The sequence below is a fragment of the Protopterus annectens genome, chromosome 9.part0 (assembly GCF_019279795.1).
Source record: "Protopterus annectens isolate FY-2018-M chromosome 9.part0, PAN1.0, whole genome shotgun sequence".
Taxonomy (NCBI): domain Eukaryota; kingdom Metazoa; phylum Chordata; order Ceratodontiformes; family Protopteridae; genus Protopterus; species Protopterus annectens.
The window spans coordinates 1,268,936,579-1,268,955,859 of record NC_056743.1 but is presented as its reverse complement, the minus strand read 5'-3'; the positions used below and the strand labels follow the sequence as shown (position 1 = coordinate 1,268,955,859).

Genomic DNA, 19,281 nt, shown 5'->3' with positions numbered 1-19,281 from the left:
GACAGCAGCAGCCTTGCCAACACCAGATACAGCAATCACTTCTGACCCGCAGCCTGCCACAGTTACTTTCATACCTCCTGCCCTACTTGCACCACCTGCTTCAGGTAGCACTGCTTTGGAAGCTTGTTCAGATATACTCTCCAGCAGCAATGTGAATGGAGATGATGCCTTTGTCATCTACTGGCAGCTGACAAAGCTTGTGGGGAATATCATCAACTGGAGGTTGTATGCCTGCATTGACCATATTAAGTCCATGCTCCAGTGATGCTCAAATTCATGTCCCTGCCTAACAGTGGTGACAACACCCAGGGTGACAAACAATTTTCCACTGGGTCTCAGCTGACAGAGACTTCAGCTGAGAACACACAGTCCTATCCCTCAACATGGTGTTCCTCTCCTTTCATGTCCATGCCCACTGTGATGCCCTTGCACTGGCCCAGTAATCAAGGAGCCTCAATCCTTACCACTGGCAACAGTGGGGGGACGTACACACTGGGAGGATGACAAGTGCACACATAGTAAAGTGCAATTTCCCTTAAGAGCACTCAGACACCATAGTCAGTCTAGGGCTGGTTTCTCCCTCTTTTTCCAGATCCCCAATAGACTCCCCACTGGCACAGCTATAGGGCTGAGATCTCAGCTGAGTGGCCAGACCAAGACCTCCAGCACCCTCTCTGTCCAACCAGTGCTTCATGTCCCTGCCCAAGTAGCTCACACACACACACACACACACACACACACACACACACACACACACACACACACACACACACACACACACATACACACACATGGGAAAGTCTGGCACAGGTTTACTAGCTATGCCCCCTTCTGCCCAGACTATAAGGTAGCTTCCACTGCCACCAGCCTCTATTTATCATCTATTTTAAGGCCCTTAGCAAAGTGTGCCCAATGTTACTGTGTAATGTTACTATTAATCCAAATGGCAGTTTAACTAAGACCCAGATTATTAGGAGTGGTCTGTGCAGTGTCACCAAATAGATAAGCAAGTACTCTAATAGCTTAACTATCTCTAAACAGACCAGCCATAATTGAAAGGTTTAAATATATTTAATAATAAATAATAAAAGAACAAGAAAACAACACTAAATATGTATCCACAATGACATCAGAGTTCAAAATCACAGGTTATATTTAAAACAACATTGCAGGACAGTCTGAAATAAATAGAGAAAACATCTAAACTAATCTTTACTATGCTCCTAATTAAATCTAATAGAAATTACTGTACCCTAGTTAACTTACTTACAACAAGGCAAGTGGTGAGTGGATGTTGTCAGGTCAAAGACAATACAAAATGCCCAGTCTCTCTCTCTCTTAGAGAATTCTTAAATTAATCTCTCAAATATCGCTGCTGTGATACTTGCAGCATGACATCACATTTTGTCACCTGACTTCAGTTCTCAGGCTCACAAACAATCCCCACTGATGGAGAATCTAGCATCTCCCTGTAAAAATACATAGCCTTCAGATGTTTGCAGCTCCTAGAAGACATAAAACAATAAAACACAATACAATGCAGAAGTCTCCCTAGTTCTAGACATCCCTTCTCCTTTCTGCATTGAAACTAACTTTTATAGCACAATTATAAAACAATTTAATTTCAACTATTTTCCAGAAGTTTTGTAAGTTAACCTTCTATGTTCTAGTCCCCACTGTTAAAACATATACATTGACACAGGTACAGTATTTTATATACATTTTGTTCTTTCCCAGTAGGGTACACTGTGCACACATACTTCTGCACCAACAGCTTGATATACAGACAACATACAGGTCTAATATAGTGGTAGCACATGTAATTGCATCCTGCTGATATTCACAAATGACATAAAAATATTTACAACATTCCAGATAGCTGTGCATGCAGTATCTCCTTCTGTCACACTTCTATATAAATCATATTAATATTCACAAATGACATATAATTATTTACAAAATTCCAGATAGCTGGGCTGGCAGTTTTTCCTTTTGTGAAACCCACCTCTGTTAGTTTTACAATCCTCCCCTTGCCATTGTCTTCCCTCTATTTTCCTGCTGTCTCATGTATGAATTTCCCTAGCTAACCTAACCTAATATACTTCCCTAACATTCTTCCCCAACTTTCCCCTCTGTTCATAAAAAAATAACACCTTTCCCAAAAAAATATTTGCCTCATATCCTCCTCCATTCTGTTCATTCCTTACTTGCTCACCTTCGTTTATACCCTCTGATTGCTTCCCCTTTCATCTCTTTCCTATACTCTCATTTTCAACTTGTAATCTGGCCAAAAATAAAAAAAACACCATGTACATGCCCACAAATGACATCAAGAACAAAGTCATGAAGAGCACCATTAATGCCCATGTACAGCCAACAAAATATGGCATTTAAAGTTCAGTCAATAATATGTCCTACATATATTGCCCGTAGCTGCCAAAGGTTGTGCAAATGAGCTGCACATTATTGCACTGCATTTGTCAAATAAGAGATAGGGTAAAGCTGATGCGTTTAGGCTGACTCACTGCTTCCATGGCTCACTTTGTTCATGGAGTGGTTTGTAGCATGACAGTGCACTGAATGAAGGGTACATATCCCCTTAGGGGTGTATGTTTGTTTCCAGTCTGTAACACTCATCTGCTATCTGCTTCCCTGACATCTTCAGTGTGACATCTTCTATGGCTCACCTTGTTAATGCATTGTTTGGTAGATGACTACTGATGAGGGTAATGAGATCAAATCGATGGATACCTATGTTATGCTTTCAGTCTGCAAAAGTGTAGCACTCACGTGCTACATGTTTTCATGACACCTTCACTAATACTTCTATTATGGCTCACCTTGTTAAGAAAGTGTGGGATATAACATAACTGGAAAGAGCTGAGGGTTCATATTTCCACAAGGCTGACTATATATATATATATATATATATATATATATATATATATATATTCATATTCATGACATTCAAATTATAGAATTATAGTACAGGTACACTGATAAAACTCTTGATGGAGTCAGGACTGCTGTAAGGTGGTACATGTTATTTTACAGTATCCTACCTATTCTGTCTGAGGTTCACATTTTTTGAGTTAAAGTATTTTAAATTGATATCTGTGTATATGTGTCATACCTTCCTCATCATTGTGTTTTGCATTCTTGCTTTGGTCACCAGTTCGCTTTGTAGTCTTCCATCCATTTCTAGTATTTCTGTTGCTCTACAACCACCTCTGCATTCCACCCTTAAGAATCTTAGCCTTACTTATTTGTGTAAGACACTTCTCTGCACATCTCTTCCCTTGAGTTACAACAATAGATCAGCCCATTAACATTACCATCTGTGTGTGCACTTTCATGACAACTAATGTAGCTGCTCGTACTTTACTCTGGCTGCAGGTTAGTCTAACATGATATTCCTGTGGGTCCTTATGGTGGTCACAAAGAGGAGCTGCTCATCACAACACTGATCTGGCTGTATGCATTCTTAATGAGTTTCAGGTGTCTTTAAGTGCACACATTGTGAACAGTGTTGGTTTTGCTGAAACTGTGGACACGGCTTTTCTGAGTCCCCAGGAATGTGTGCAATATAGCATGCAGCAGCTCAGCACAACTACATGCACAGCTGTGCAATACACTACATGTTAAAACAAAGGAAAACCGTAAGGCAGCCAATCAGGACAAATATTGGTAGCAAGCCAGTAGAAGCTTTCTTGTCAGAACAATGCTCATTTTTCTCCATTCACAAGTAAAACATATCCCTAAACAAATAAAATTACCACCAGCAAGACGCATAGTTTAAATAAGAAGCACACAGTTTTCAGTGCTAACAGCCAATGGCAGTTTTAATATTAGAACAATACTTATTCCTCTTTTCTCACAAGTAAAACAGCAATCTCCCTGAAAAAATAAAATTATGAACATTAAAGTACACAGATTAAATCACAATCACAGTTTTCTCAAGTTTAGTTATTAAATAAATAAGCATCCTTGTCAATGTACTGAAAAACAACATGCTTAAATTCATAATGCTGAATGTACAACATTGAAATTTCAAAATGTTGAATTGTTAAAATGTTACAGAGCTGAACTTGCAACCACCCCTCCCCCCCCGGGACCCATATTAGCAATTGTTTCTGAGTTTCACTAAAAAAAAGGGGAGTGATAATGTATTTTGACTGGCTGTGCATTGGCATAGTATTTTGAGTTCAACATTGGAAAGTTTCAACATTTTGACATTTCAGGATTTTTGTTTGGTATATTATGACTTTCAGCTCACCACTGTTTAAGTTGTCATGTACCAAATACATAGATAAAATTAACTCACTTCCTGACTGATTTAAGAATCTGCTTCATAGAAAAGTGTGATAGTTTGGAGTAGAAGTATAGCTAGGGTGGGGCAATAGGGTAGATGCCATGGTGCAAGGAGTTATGGGGCACAAATAGCAGTTGGGGCTTTATCACAGTATTGCAGTATTAGCATTCAGAAATAAAAAGAGGAGCAGCAGGTTGGGGAAGTAACCTTTTGTTTTTCTTCTCAGTGTAGAGCTGAGGGGCACCAGAGTGGAGTGCTAGGTGAGCAAGCTGTGGCCTTGGTTTGGATCCCAGGAGTACAGCATGCAGCAACTCAGTAGAGCGAAGTGCATATCCATGCAAGACAAAACATTACAAAGCAATAGAAAACAAATATGCAGCCCATCAGGACAAGTAATGCTAGTAAGCAGATAGTAGATTTAACATTAGAACAATACCTATTTCTCTTCCCTCGCAAATAAAACAGTAATCATCTTAAATATATAAAACTGGTATTAGCAAGGCAGACAGTTTAAATCGCTAACACCTGTTTTTAGAGCTACCAGACAATGGCACTTTTAAATTTAGAACAATACTTGTTTCCCCTTCTCTCACAAGTCAAATGGCATCAATGCCCAGATGACTGTATTATTTGCCGAGAGAACTATGTATTATAAAAGACTATTTCAAAAGATTTGATATATAAAGTGAACAGCAAGGACATAAAGTCAGTGTCTTGAGGAATTCCCAACCATCAGAGGGAGTGGGGAGTATCCAAGCTCAGTGACTATTCAAAATAAGATCTGTTGCATAAATAGTAGTAAGAAAATTAGCTAAGGGTAGCTGATGATACATCATACAATGATAACTCTCCAAGAATAGAGGAGTTCACATTGTACAACGACCATTTTTTTAATTGGTGAAAACAGACTTACTGAGTCAAAAGCCTTTGAGAGGTCAGTTAAGATAGCACCTCCTAGTCAGTCTGCATCCATTATTTCAAGTAGGTTATCAGAGAGGAAAAAGAGTACAGTAGTTATATTTTGCCCCCTTTTTAGGGCTATGATGTATGTTTGACAGCAAGATGTATGCTCCAGTGTGTGGGCCTTTAATTGAGTAGCTGCAGTATTTTGACCAATAGTGATAACAGAAAAATAGAACTGTAAGAATCAATCTGATCAATTAGACCTTGTTTAGAAATAGAAATGTCACAGGCATTGTTCCATAGTTTTGGGAAAACAGCAACATGGAAAAGGTTAGTGGCATACCTTAAAAGGATAACTAAAACATCTGTTCAAGTAATTTTCATATAACTGTCCATCCAGCCACAAGTACATCTCTCCACTTGGGTGCATTTTTTAATTTCGAAAGTCCACAATCTCGAAGTTCACAATATCGAACTCAAAACCTTGAGGTTGTGGAATCTCGAAATTAAAAAAAAAAAAGAAAAGAAAAGAAAAAGAAGACATAAAAACATGGTTTTGCAAGGGGGGGGGGCAAGCCCTTCTGCATCCCCTACACCCTCTGCAACTTAAATATACTAAGTCGGAGATCGCACTACAGTGAAGAGATTGGTAATATTCCCGTTCTGCACTGTATAGTGATCTCCATTACCATTCTCTTCAGAGTGATCTCGGAGTCAGTATATTTAAGTTGCAGGGCATGTGGGAGGTACAGGGGGGCCTTGCCCCCCTGCAAAACCATGTTTTTTATGTGTTCTTGTTCTTCTTTTTTTTTAATTTCGAAATTCCACAGTCTTGAGGTTCTGAGTTCGGTATTGTGAACTTCGGGATTGTGGACTTTTGAAATCAAAAAGTGGACCCCTCACTCATACATGTTGTTGTTGTTGTGTCTTTCGGCTTTTCCCAGTTAGGGGTCACCACAGCGGAACTCCGGTCCGCTAATGATTGGTAGTTGATTTTTATGTGCCGAGTTACCAGCCCTGACGCACAACCTTCAATGAAGGTACGCCCATTCACGCATGTCTCCACGCAAAAGATGCTCTAGCTGAGAATCAAACTGGACAGCGTCTTACTGTGAGGCGACAATGCTACCTCAGCATGAAGGTAGCAGTCATAGCAAACAGAGACAGACCACATCACCCTATCCCTAGCAAGAGCCCCCAGCTCATCCTGTGAGATCCTCATAAATTTCCAAGCAAGCTGAAAGATATAACCTCTTTAGTGTATCATGGATCTTCTCAGGGTCTCTTTATTGTAAGCTTATCTTGTACACATCCCACTAGAGGCAGCTACAGGCATCTTCACTAGATGCTCAGACCATCTCACATGACTCTTTTCAACAAGGAGAAACTGTGAATCTTCTGGATTGCTGTATTCCTTACTGTATCTCAGAAACGTAGCTCAGCAACCTATAAATTTTGAAATATTGTATACACAGACTCATCCTTTTTGTCTGTACCCAAACTAATGACCACAGTTGTGGAAGGAGACACACACTGACCAGTAAATTTGGAGATCCATCCTATGATTAAATTCATTCTTTATCACTACAGTCTAGTATAATAACTGCATTATTGCTGCAACTGATCCTGTTTGTTGACAGATCTCCCAGGCCCCTTTGCCCTTACTCATTATTAAGACTCCAATATACTTAAACTCCTCCACATGGAGTTGCTCTTCCTCTCTCACATACAGAGAACAAGCCAGACTCTTCCATGAGAGAATGATGACTTCTGATTTTTAGATGCATATGTTCATGCTCTCCGCTTTATATATAGCAGTGGATTGCTCCAGTGTAGACAAGATATCACAGTCAACCTTGTCTGCCTGCAAACAGCAATGATGCAACCCACACATCCTCAAACATCTTGGAAAAGGGAAAAGGAGGAGATGTGGATAGTAGCTGTAGGAGAGACCACCACTGTGGAGAGATGATGGTGAAGCCTTTACATGTGATTTGGATGATGCCAGATCAGGACAACATAATAGAAAGAGCACACATATCCATGCTATAGCTGAGAGGATCACTTCAGAAGTTTATAATGTGCAAATTTAAGCTTGCTGCACTATCAGCATGTGCTAAACTACATAGTATCTTCACTAATGTAAAGGTGGATACCTTCACAGGCAAAGGCTTAATGTGGCATGGGTGCATAATTCAGTAAACATGGAAACTCCTGGAGATGAAGAGTAGGAAGAGATAAGACAGAAATGTAAACAGTAAGGGTAGTATGTTTGTGTTTAAAATGGGCCCAAAATGGTCACAGTATTAGCAAATGGAAAACACAGTGCCGAAATCCATTTGTGAACTCTGATCAATCCTTCCAAGACACTGGTTAATCACAGATTAATGGCATCTTCAGTTGCTGAAAAAGTAAATGTACAAACTCCAGGGACATTTCCATTTGACACTGAAAATATTGTTTCATCAGAGCTTTAGTAGTTTCCTGATGTTCTACATTTGCTTTAATTATAGCAGATAAAGTCTTGCAACCTCATGCATATCTTTATTACAGTGATCAGATAAGTAACTGGAGTCCAACTGACTGTCGTGATTATATATTGGGATAGCTGCTTTACAACATAAATGATAAAACCAGCTAGGAAGTAAAGAGGCTGACTGACATTAAGAATATTGAAAACTTGTGTCCAGTTTCCATTATCGTGGAGCTGAAGGAAGTAAGTCCTACAGATTGTGAAATGGCTGTTGGCGAGAGTGGTTTAAGGTAGTATGTTAAAAGATTTACTGTTCCATAAGCAGGGTGTACATGAAATGGTTAGTAATGTAGTCTGGAAACCCTGGTACAGAATTAATACTATAAAGACAGCTGGCTAGAACACAGTTAATGAGAGATGATTTTTCCATGATATGGGTCACCCTGGTGGGACTAGTAATTACTTGTACCTAGTTAAAATATTCTAGAGACATCTTAATGTACAGTGGTCACTAAAACAATCATTGTATACTAAAGTCCCTACCAATTTGGAAACCCATGTGGGCAGTAAGCTAAATGAACACATTACATAACAGAAACTGGAAATTGTTTATGTAGAAGTTATGAATAGAATCTAAAAGTTTTATGTAATCTGTTGCAAAGAGATGCAGATGATTGCAAGTAAACAAGGAAATTTAAGAGGACAGGGATTAAAGAAAAGAGGAAATATGGAGCTTCACTGCTGATAGCCAACTCTGTTGTGATGAAACTGGAATTGTTTATCTAGTTTCATTGAGTCTCATGTTTTGTCAACAAACACCTATGCAACAGATCAAGATCATGGTCCAGTGGAGTAAGTTTCTCCTTACCATCAAAGTTGAGAGAGCAGTGAGTTAGGATGTACAGAGAACTAGAAAATTGGGGGAATATAGCCATTCCAGAAGGCTTGTAAAAATGTAATTTCAGCTATGTGTTTTCAATGGATGCAATTTTGAAAAATGTTGATTCTATGATTAGTAATATATCCAAAACGTGCTCTTTTATTTACGAAATGGAACTTCATCTCTTTCTATGTGGCATGGTTCAGCTATTCGTGACAAATGCAGGGACTTCATTATGGTCAAGGGGAATGAAGGTCTGTTAGTAAGATGACTGTGAACAGAAGTACAGTTTGAAACTTGAGTTCAATGTGAGTGAATCGTTTTTGTTTGGGAAGGGTGATAAGGAAGGTAATGGGGACCATGTTTTCTGGCAATGTTGCTCAGCAAAGTAGCAGAAGTAGGACTGGCACACCTTTAGAAGGAGGTTAGATGACTGGAGGCTAAGAAAGTTACATGGCAAAAGCAGAATACATAGGGCTGCTATACCCAAAGAAGTTATTTAGCTGACTGAGGCTAAAGCAGTTTCCTTGCAAAGTAATGTAAGTAGGGCAGACATACCCCTAGAAGGAGATTAGATGACTGGATGCTGAAGCAGTTACCTAGCAAAGAAGCAGAAGTATGACTAGCATGCCTATAGAAGGAGGTTAGATGACTGGAGACTAAATAAGTTACCCAGCAATGCAGAAGGCATAGGACTGGCATGTCCCTAGAAAGTGTTTAGATGACTCAAGGCTGCAGCAGTTATCCAATGAAGAAAAGAAGTAGGCCCCGAGAAGGAGATTAGATGATGCTAAAGCTGCTACTCAGCAAAGTAGCAGACATAGGACTGACATGCCCCTGGAAGGAAGGAAGTTAGATGACTAGGAATGAAGCGGATATTGAATATCAGGTAAAGTAAGGAGTAGTATATCATAAACAATGAACAGAATGATACAAGCAGTCTGCTACAATTATGAGGTATAAGACAAGTGAATCGAACAAATACAGGAAAGGTCTGGAGGCAGGAACAATTGGCACAATTAATAGTATGGTGATGTAGTTGACTGTTTCCTTGAGGAATAATTCAGCCAAATTTTGTAACCTTAAGGCAGATTGAATCCATTGTCTGCAATACGGTTAGATATAATAAATTCTCAACAGGGACCAAGTACTGGATAGAAGACAAATTTTGATATTGGTATTAACTAGAGCAATTAATATATACTTTAAGGAATAATAATTAACAGTATTAACAGAACCATTTATGCTTCAGTGCATTAGGGTGCATAGCAGCAAGGTACCCATCCTAAATACAGAAATGATAAGATTAAAGTATAGTATCAGCTGTAACATTAAGAATCACACATATAATCTATTAACAGTCTGAAGCAAGACTGAAAGTATTAGAAAGTAGAAAGATACAGAAAAGAAGGCATACAATGGGTAAGTATCAGCAGGGGGCATGTGCAGACCTGGGTCATGGTCAAACAGGGCCATAAGCAGAAAAATGGAACAGCCCCCTTCCACCGCAGTCATTCTAGTGTTTCATTGCTTGTTTCTCCTCCCATTTACCATAAATACTGTTCCTGTCAGTGTGCATATTACTTTCTTCTTTACTTTTGAGATGAAGACAGATGTGGATTTAATTTAAAACTTTTAATGTATTTATCATTTGTTGACCAAGTTAGTCCCACTAGTCTAGAAGCCTCTTTTCAGGAAAGAGCCTTGGTGATATTTATACTACTAGGGGAAATTTGGCAAGGACATTTGGGAACTTCCCCTAATGCTACAATGCTTGTGTGATCCGTAAGGCCAACGAGCGTGAACGTGCATACATTCTGTTCCTGGCACAATGGCGGGTGGGAGAGCAATGCAAAGATGGAGGAGAGTGTATCCAGAACTGAGACAAACTGCAGGCTGTTCTGCTTGATTTGGAAGAGTTGTTTTAAGCAGAGCTGTTTAAACCATTGAGAGTGGAGGAGTGGCAATCGGAAGACATTTTAGTTATAACCCTCCAATCGGGAGGGTTGCGGGATGATGCATTAGCAGCATTAATGGATGAGAAGGAGCCAGAGAGTGGAAATGAATTGTCCTGGGGAGAAGTGATGGAATGGATAAGAGAGGAAGAGAAGAGTGGCATCGAGAATTTAGTTTGTGGATGCAGTAAAGAAAAAGGAAAGTAAGAAAACTGAGACATCAGAAAAACAGAATTTTGTAGTGTGTATACAGCGTAAAGAAGAAAAAACACTGGACAGGTATGAGATTTATTGTGTCATTTTGTTTGAAATGGCTATGGGACTAGAGACTTTTCTGGGAAGGTTTGAAAAGAAAAAAGATGCTTTTCCTTGGAATAAATATACTGTTAAAACATTTTCCCCACGAGACTCAAAAAAAAAAAAAAAAAAAGAAAAAGAAGTAAACATACAGTTTCATACAGAGACTAATAAATAGACTTTAAAGGACATTTATTAAAAAAACTTCTGTTCTGAAGCAAAAAGATCTGTAAAAGTATTGGATAACAGATGTTTATGGACTGGGGCTTTGAACTGCACTGTCATTTTGAAAATAGAAAATGACAGAATTACTCATAATCCCAGTATGATAAATGTACAAAGGAACAGAGCTGTTGCTCGACGTTGGGGGCAACCAAAAACATGTTTCTTTTGTGTAAAGGAGGGACATTTTGTGGATAACTGTGACAAAAAGAAGTGTTATATATTTGGGTTTTATGGTCATAATGCTAAAAAATGTGAAAGTAATAAATCTGAAAAGGCAGAAAATTTAATGGAAGAGTATGATAAGGAACAAAAAATAGAAGAAAAAAATTAATAAGAAAGTAGGCAATTAAAATCACACGATAAAAATCAGAAGGAATATGTAATGACAATTTTACAGGAAATACAATATTTAGAAATAAATGAAACAAAAGAGGGGAAGTTGAATTGGAATCGGATGTTAATAAAGATAGAGAAATTGGCTGGAAAGTAATTCATAAACATAATTCTAATGGGAAAAGGGTGAAGGATCGAAAAAGGAAAATGCAAGATGTAAGTATAAAAGTTAGAAAGGGAAATGTATAAAGTTATAAAAAATTGTTTCACTTGGAGTAAAAAAACAGACAAATAGTATTGGATATTGGCAATTAATGCAAACAGAATTAAATGTTTAGTCAGAAGAATAGGTGTTCTTGAATGGTGTAATAAATGTGAGGCAGCTATTATTTTGGAAGATGTTAGAAGATGAAAGATTACAGACAGAGGATTTATAGAAAGGGGGTATAATTTGGAATTAGGAGAAGAAACTTGTTCAGGTGTTACAATATTATATAATACAGGCATTTCTATATTAGATTTTACTTTAATACAACTAGGAAGACTAACTGTTGTTGACTTTAGATGGGAGAAGAAAGCACATAGTATTATAACAATATATGTACGTGAATTACAAAGAAAGAGAACTGTTATTCAAAGAGATTTTCAATTACATTTATTTATTTATTGACATCTGATTACCAGGAAATTCCAACTGGGTAGAAGCCCATTTTCAGTAGAGGCCCTGGGAGAAAAGTTTTAAATTATTGCAAAATATTTTAAGAACAATAATTATACAATCCTCAAAAATAAAACAAAAATATATGCAGTTTAAATACTTGTAACATATAGTTACATAATAGTTAATATGGATATTATAATGGTAGGAGACATTCATTGTGATTTGAGGGAAAAAAAAGAAAAGTTTGAAATGATAAAAGAGTAATGAAAGAAATTATGAGTTGTGGTGGTTTAATGTTATGGAATTTAAATACATATACGTATAGGTGGAGCTGTAATAAATCAGAGACTGATTGTTTTGTGCTATCTAATAGTATAACGAATAAAAAAGAGGAGCCAGTATATGCAGGATATTCAGATCATATGGCTACATGGATAGAAACTGAGGAAAATAAAGAATATATAAAAAATGGAAAATGAATTAAAAGAATTAATGAGACTGATTGGTATGAAAAGGGTAAGGAAATATATTCCATTTATGGAAAGAACATTTATCTATGAGTGTTCTTTACATTAACTGGACAGAATGCTTCTTGATACTTAAAGAAAAATACAAATCAGATTATTTACAATGGGAATGTGTATTAAGATAAAAAAGAAAAGAAGACTATAAGGAATTGCAAAATAAAATATTAGAGAATCTGGAAAGAAATGAAAATGTTTACTGTACAGAAAAATCAGAAATATATAAAAGGAATCAAGATAAAATAAAAGGATCTTTGTATAAACAAATATTATTTTTGTAGGGTAAAAAGATGTTTCTCCTTATTTGAGTAAAAAGTTAAAGAACATGGTGTAATGAGGGAAATGAGAGATGAGAAAGGGGTAGTGGTGGCATGAGAAAATGAAATTACAGATAGTATTTTGAAGCTTGTTAGGAAGACAGTGAATAAACAAAAGTCAAACATAGTAAATGAATGGAATGAGAATTAGATAAACAGATTACTGTAACAGAATTTGACCTAATAATGAAGAAAGTTAATATTGGTTCTGCAGCAGGGTCAGATGGTATAGGCTATTTAATGTATAAGAATTTCAAGTTACGGCAAAAAAAAAAAAAATGTATGTGTGTGTTAAATGAACAGTTAAAAGTTGGTATTTGTTATACACAATTATATAATGGTACCTTATTAATATTCAAAAACGAGTACTCTGATTGATCAGCCCAACCAATATGCCCATTGTAAATTAAGCATATACCAATAGGAAAATGTCCAGCCACACTTTCCTGTTGGCATACGCAAACTAGATAGCTGCATGCAAGGAAAATCAGGTATGTAAAAAAAAAAATGAAAATATACCTGATTTTTCTTGTATGCAGCACAGTGTGGCTTATATACTTGTATACAGACATCTTCCATATGTAAAACCAGATATATTATGTGCAGACAACCACAGGTAGTCCCAATACCATACTGGAGATACAAAATCAGATAAGCCCTTAAAGCAATACAAATTACAGACTAAAAATTACAACTCTGAACCATGCAATCCTTGCTTTACTGCATAACACTACACAGAAAAACACTTACAGACCCATCAACTACTTTAAATGTACACAACAATCATTACAGGTAGGTCTGATCATTTTACCACCAACCATAAACTAACTTATCTACAATTCTTTACAATATCAATAAATAATGAAGAAACTGATGTGGTCAAACAGTATAAACTAATTAATATTCCAAAATGAGTATACTGATTGGACAGTCTAACAACCATGCCTGTTTTAGATAAACTGAGTAAAAAATTTAAAAAAATATATAACATATATACCTAAGCCTATGACAAAAAATATCAAATTTGTAGTGTAATACTCAAAACAAACACAAAACCAACCAATACATCCTTGTGTAAATTACACAATCATCCATGAGCCTTCTTACCTCAGATACTCTCTAAACTCAAAATATAACCACCAATAACACACTGTAAAGAAAGAAAATAAAACAAAGAAGACATGGAATTAAGCATCTAATAACTGTCAGTGCACTACAAGAAATATTTAACAACATACTAGAGATAATAAATTATCCTCCAAATAGCAAGAAAGTACTTTAAGAGGAATAACAGGATGTACAACAACATAACAATTCCCAAAAGAACAAGGACAATATGACTACCTATACACGTCAGAAACCAGAAAACAAGAAACCAACAAAAGACATGCAGAAAAAAACCTGAAGAAATACAAATACCATAATTAGAAAATGAAGAAACAAGTACAAGAAAACAAACAAACTGGGCTAGAAACATATTTCAAAATTAGCAAAAAAAAAAAAAAAAAAAAAAAACTACAATATAGACTTTTACACTATTACACCAGAGAACTTAAACTCAATACTAAGAAAATTCTATGCTACAGTAAGAAATACAAGTAGAAAGGAATGTATTATAAGCACATTTGCAATGTTATGTATTACAAGTTCATTTACACTCATTCATATTCATGAGCACTGTTGAATTGATTTTGAATTGATTTTCATTGGTTATTTTAAATGAATGGTCAGCATATATATATGGGTGTTAATCACTGTATTACTTGTCTGATGAAGTCTGATTTATGTGATGAAAAACGTGGTGTTTGTCAAACATTTAACGTTTATTAAAGCTGGTATTTAGTTCTCGGTTGTCCGGTGCATTTCGTCCTCACACAGTGCATTTTTTTGTTTATTGGTTTTTTTGCTTGCACTGCGCTTCGTTCATTGTTTATAAGCACATTTGTAGCCATAAGTGCAGGACTCAACAGATATATAAACAACCCATCATTAAACAGAAAAATTAACATAATTATGGACACATGTATAACAAATACTAATACTATATCTAAACCAGTAATTAAAGAAAAATAGAAGAAAAGGAAAAGATACAGCAGAACACCACAACCCATTAACAACACAAGAAATAACACAACTGAGAAACAGCCAAGCACTTTCCTCAAACACAGCAGATAGGCTCATCAGACAAGTCTGCTTTGATATCCAACTACATTTCACAAGACATGGAAATAAAGGAGTGCATTATCTCATACAAGACAGTTTCACAATAAAAAATCATGAAGATAGCACAGAATACATAACACAAATTTTTAACTAACACATAAAAAAAATACAGAACATTATGACCTCACAAAACAATTACTCAGATAATTCATGTTTGAAAGCCCTCACAGACCCATTAAGTGCAAAAAAAAAAAAGTTTCAAAAAATACCTTCAAAAAATGTCACCTAACACAACAGCACTGTTCCTCTACCCAAAGAGACTGCCACAACATATACTGGACAAAATGGAAACCTGGTACACAACACAACCAATGGGAATAAACTATCTTTCAAAAATGCTAGCAGAAATTTGCAGACTAGCAAACCTCTCAAAAAGATATCCAAACCACTCCTTAAGAGCAATGGCAGTAACATTACTTTCACAATCAAGAATGGAAGCATGACAAATACTGAGCATTACAGGGCACAAAAGTGAAACATCACTATGCTCCTACTGCCAGCTATCACTAGATGAATTCAAAACATGGGGAAAAATAATCTCTGGAACACAATCAAACACTAAAACATCCAACAAATGGAAATACTAATAATAAAACAGACAACAGACCAAGAACAAAAATGAAACTCGATAACAAAGAAGCTCCAAACTTTGAAAATACACCAGAAACATCACTAACCACAGAAATTAATAATAATTTAACAGTAAATATCTACAACATACAAACCCAGGAAAACAAGTAAGTACATTTATGATGATATATAACGTAAAACATAAAAATAAAATGCATACATAACTAAATGTAAACACAATATCTCATTACAGGTATGACACTAAGAAGAACTGAAGCCAACATCTGAAGACAGTCAGCAAACACATCAGAGGCAGTATAGAAATATAAAAGAAAATACAACAGCAAAACATAGCAAAAGATTTAAAAAATATATTTATTCATGCAATTCTCTTTATATATCTCTTGAAAAATTAATAATAACTTGTATTAAAATAAAAAAGAAAATAAGCAATGTATAATAAAAACTAAAAAAAGTATTATACATAATTATTATACAATTACTATAAATTATTATTAAACAATAATCTGGAAATATTTTCAATCAGAAAAAGTGGAAGAATACAAAACAAAACATATAGAAACCTAAATAATAACAACAAAAACGCAACACAACACAAAACTAAGAGTATTGTATAATAGCAATAACCCATGGCTGGGTGTAGTTAATGCTGGATTTACCCACAGCTGAAGTAGTTTTGTCAACAAACCAGGCCAGCTGTAGGTAAATCCAGCATTATCCATACTCAACCTTGGGTTATTGTTATAGTATGCAATGGTATAATGAAAATTATATGGAAAAAGGAGGAGAGAGGGAAATAAATAATTGGAGACCAGTTGTATTGAATAATACAAATGTTATAAGATCTTTATGAAAACATTACAAACAAGATTAGAAAATAAGATAAATAAAGTTTTGGAAGATAGTATATATGGTATTAAAGGAAGAGGGTGTCAGGACATATCAATGATTGTTAGGAAAATAGCATATGATATAAGAAAAGAAAGAAAAAAATGAAAAAAAAATATTAATAGGTAATATAAATAAAATGTTTGATACAAAAGATCACAAAGTGTTATGGGAAATTCTGAAAATTTATAATTTAAGTAAACAGTTGCAGAAAGTAATTAACTCAGTATATAAGAATAGTAACATTAAAGTGTTGGTAAATGGTCGGTTAAGCAAGGAAATGGTGATGAATACAGGTTTAAAGCAGGGATGTCCTATGAGTAGTGTTTTATTTGTCATGGTTATGAATTGTATAGTAAAAAGGATAAATGAAGATATGGGAGAGGCAAAGTATATACAGAATGAAAATATTGAGTCTCCAGTTATTGTCATATGCAAATGATATGATTCTTATAACTAAGAATAGTAAAATAAAGGAACATTATTTGCAGAGCATAGGGATGCTTTTGAATAGTAGGAAAAGAAAATGATTTGGTTTAAAAGAAGTGATAAAGGGAATTACATTTAGAATAGAAGGAATTTCTGTTTTGGGAATAACAACTGGACTCATTGAGGTTGTTAAGGAACAATGGATTAAAATTTTATAGGAACTGAGAGAGCTAAGTACTATATGGAGTAAATATAGATTATTTTATAGAAAAATACATTTAATAAACTCTACATGGATGGGAAGAAAAGCTTATATGACATGTATATACATGATGCCTAAAGAAATAAAGAAATTATTGAATTAATGTTAAGATTTATTTGGGAATCTAGGTTAAACCCAGTAAAATAAAAGTATTATATATAGATAGGGATGAGAGAGGTTTAGGTTTATTGAATCCTGTAGTTTTCTGGTGCATCTTTACATAGACTGTTAAAATGAATTAATGGAGATGAAAATGATTACATAACCAAATTGTTTAAGAAAAAATATAACAGAGAATGGGATTTAATAAGACTGAATAAAACAGAAGAGAATGGAGGAATCAAGAAACACTAAGTTAGAATGAAAAAATAAAATTGTGGAGAGTGAATATAAATAAGGTGGAAAATGATAGCAAAATATAGTATAACGTATAATTATACAAAATTATTATGTTAATCCATGGAAGAATTTGACAGTAGAAAGAATTAAAGCAATCAAGCAAAGAAATGCTTGGTCTATGAAAAATGAGGAATGCCAGGATGTTTTATGAAGATTACAAATTAATAAATTGCCAGTCAAGGCAAATGTACCTTATAAAAAATAGATGAAAGGGTATGTCTTTACTGCAAAGAATTAGAGACCATATATCATGTCTTCTTAATGTGTAAAAGGGTTCATAAAATATGGGAAAAGAGAATAGAAAAGAAAATTCTGAATGAATTTCAAGATTATACACAACTGAATATGAATATGATTGTGGATTTCATAAAAGTTTGGATAAAGAATATGTTAAAAGATTAGATACAAATTTTTGTATTGTTTGGGTCATTTTGAATCAAAGATTGAATGTGATTATATTTAATGTTAACTGGGTTATTCCAAATATATTAAAGAAAATTAAGTGGTAGTTATGGAAAAAGGAGGGGGTTGATAGGAATATGATTTGGAAATGTGAAGAGATGAATATATAACTTTTCTTTGCAAATATGTAAATATGTTATGTTTTAACTTTTTATATATTTGTAAATATATGTAACTACTTATATGTAATAGAGAACCTCCTTCACTTTTTGATACCTCAGGTGGATGTAAAAAATCTCACAGCACCTACCATCAACACAGGCAGATGAGGCCTCAGTTTAGACACTCAGGAGTGCAGTAACCCCCACTTTAAGTGCACTGTAGTATCAGCAATCCATCTACATCGAGTGGGAGTCAAATCCACAGCATTCCGCACTGAAGATAAATATGTTATTTGCTAACACTGCTTTCAGATTTTATAGCACAAACACTGATAGCCATTTGCTAAACAAAACACTTGCACATTGAAAACTGACATAGCATGAACAAAAGTAAATGTATTTGCCTTTGAAGCTCACGTTCATTGAAAATGCATCAAAGCTCAGTCTTTGAAAATGCACTGAAGTTCACAGTCTTTGAAAATGCTTTCAAATTCACATTCACTGAAAATGCAATTGAAGTTTACATTCATTGAAAATGCAGCCGTGTAGATTTGAACATTTTTTCCATTAAGCAGAGAAACAAAATGTATGAACTGATAAATGACAAAATTACCCATTTCAGAAAATTTCAATCAACTCTGATGACTAAGTGTAAAGTCTGGTAGTTGATATACTGGATTAAGGCTGTAGTCTCCTGTAGCCACGGTACAGGGTTTGAGTCAGAGGACGTGCCTGCCATCCTTAACTAGGGCATGTTACACACACACACACACACACACACACACACACACACACACACACACACACACACACACACACACACACACACACACACACACACACACACACACACACACACACACACACACACACACACACACACACACACACACACACTATTTCAACCACTGGCATTAATGCCCTTCTAGCATGCCAATATACCAAAACACTTGTTCCCATAATAAGTGTCCAGGCTGTTCTTAAAAATATCTAAACTAGTACTTTGGTTTATTGTAATTTGGTAGTCTGTTCCATGCATCAGCTGC

General features: G+C 35.4%; 1 protein-coding gene across 1 annotated transcript in view; it reads right to left on the bottom strand.

Moving 5' to 3' along the window:
- KCNIP3 (potassium voltage-gated channel interacting protein 3) overlaps positions 1–19,281 on the bottom strand; it is a 1,359,129-nt gene that overhangs the window by 1,261,826 nt on the left and 78,022 nt on the right. The gene's annotated exons all lie outside the window — the stretch shown is intronic.